Source organism: Pteropus vampyrus, unplaced genomic scaffold (genome assembly GCF_000151845.1).
Source record: "Pteropus vampyrus isolate Shadow unplaced genomic scaffold, Pvam_2.0 Scaffold403, whole genome shotgun sequence".
NCBI lineage: Eukaryota > Metazoa > Chordata > Mammalia > Chiroptera > Pteropodidae > Pteropus > Pteropus vampyrus.
In genome coordinates this window covers 112,269-113,740 of record NW_011889184.1, presented here as the reverse complement: position 1 = coordinate 113,740, position 1,472 = coordinate 112,269, and the positions used below count along the sequence as shown (strand labels likewise).

General features: G+C 51.8%; 1 pseudogene; it reads left to right on the top strand.

Moving 5' to 3' along the window:
- The first annotated feature begins 857 nt into the window (after positions 1 to 857).
- On the top strand, positions 858 to 973 carry LOC111731841 (annotated as a pseudogene).
- Positions 974 to 1,472: the final 499 nt, after the last annotated feature.

Here is a 1,472-nt window from a genome sequence, read left to right as displayed (position 1 = left end):
CTGCGGTTCACATCCTAAGGGAGGTTCCCGAGTCGGCCGGCTCCATCTTGGTACGACTGGCCATTCCCCCACACCCTCTGCGGGCAGCCCCCGCCGCACTCCCGGCTTCAGGGGGCTGGCTCCTCCTTCACGCTCTCCCGTGAGAAGCTGGAGAGTTACTTTGTCCTTAAACTTCCTCCGGGTTTTTCTGCAATGTCTCCTGCTCCTCCATCCATCCACCCGCTTCCATCCTTCCCCCGGCTCCTTCCTCCAGCCTCATGTTTGTCTGGCTGAAGCCAGCCCTCCGGGGAGCCCTGCCCTGCTCCTCTCTAAAGCTAGGCCACTCTCTAACTGTCGACGTCATTTCAGGGTAAAACAGCAGCAAAATGATGGTGTCATACACATGTCCAGAATGAAGCCCTCCTCGGTGCTCACAAGAGGGCAGTTTTGAAAACGTGGTTTCATTTGGCCCGTCATAAGGGTGGGGATTAAAAAGAAAGTCCCCTGGTTCCTTCGACCACGCCAAGTTCCTTTCATCACCGCAGGTTACTTTATTATCGTTGGGTGATCGCCACCAGTAGGACTTTGCAGACCAGGAGCACAGAGTCCTAGAGAGAGTACAGGCCCAGGAGAATAGCGCCACCAACAATGGCGCCTCGGGATTCTCATGTTTGGGGGGTGACTGGAGAGCTCCCTGTGGGAGACACGGTCTGGAAGGTGAGGATGACAGGAGGTGAGTCCCGGAGGCTGGCAGGTGCACAAGGCATTCTCTCTTCTCATACTTCATGGGGGACGTGGTTTCATAGCATAGTGGTTAGCACATCTGCTTTACATGCAGAAAGTCCTGGGTTCATGTCCCAGTGGAGCCACAGTCCATGGTCTATGGCCATGCCACCCTGAACAAGCCTAATATCTGATCTCGGAAGCTAAGCAGGGTCGGGCCTGGTTAGTACTTGGATGGGAGACCACCTAGGAAGACCAGGTGCTGTAAGCATAAATTAAAAAAAAAAAAACATTTTTCATACTTCATGGGGATGCAGACAGATATGCCGCATAACCACAGCGGTATCTCCATTCACTGCATAGTTTTTTTGTTCGTATGCTCCACGTATGGAATTGGTCGACGCGTAGCCTTGACTGACCAGCAGGTTTGATTTACAGAGTCACACTTTCACCCCTGGGCATTTATAACTGTGGCATTTTATGTGCATCGGGACCCTTCGCGAACGAAGGCAAACTGTGTCATCAGGGGTGGCTGCCACTTTTCCAGTACGTACCACATCGAAACACTGTCCAAGACGTCTGTGTGTTCGAGATTTGATTTGATGCTCACAACGGCCCCGAGAAAGACACACCATATCATCACCACTTCACAGGGGAACGAACCAAGGCACTGAGAGGTTGATTAATTTGCCCTAAGTCACACAGCGATTGGGGGAATTCCTGTCGAAATCTTCCCAATGAAAATGTTCTCATTTTTTGACATTATCGGT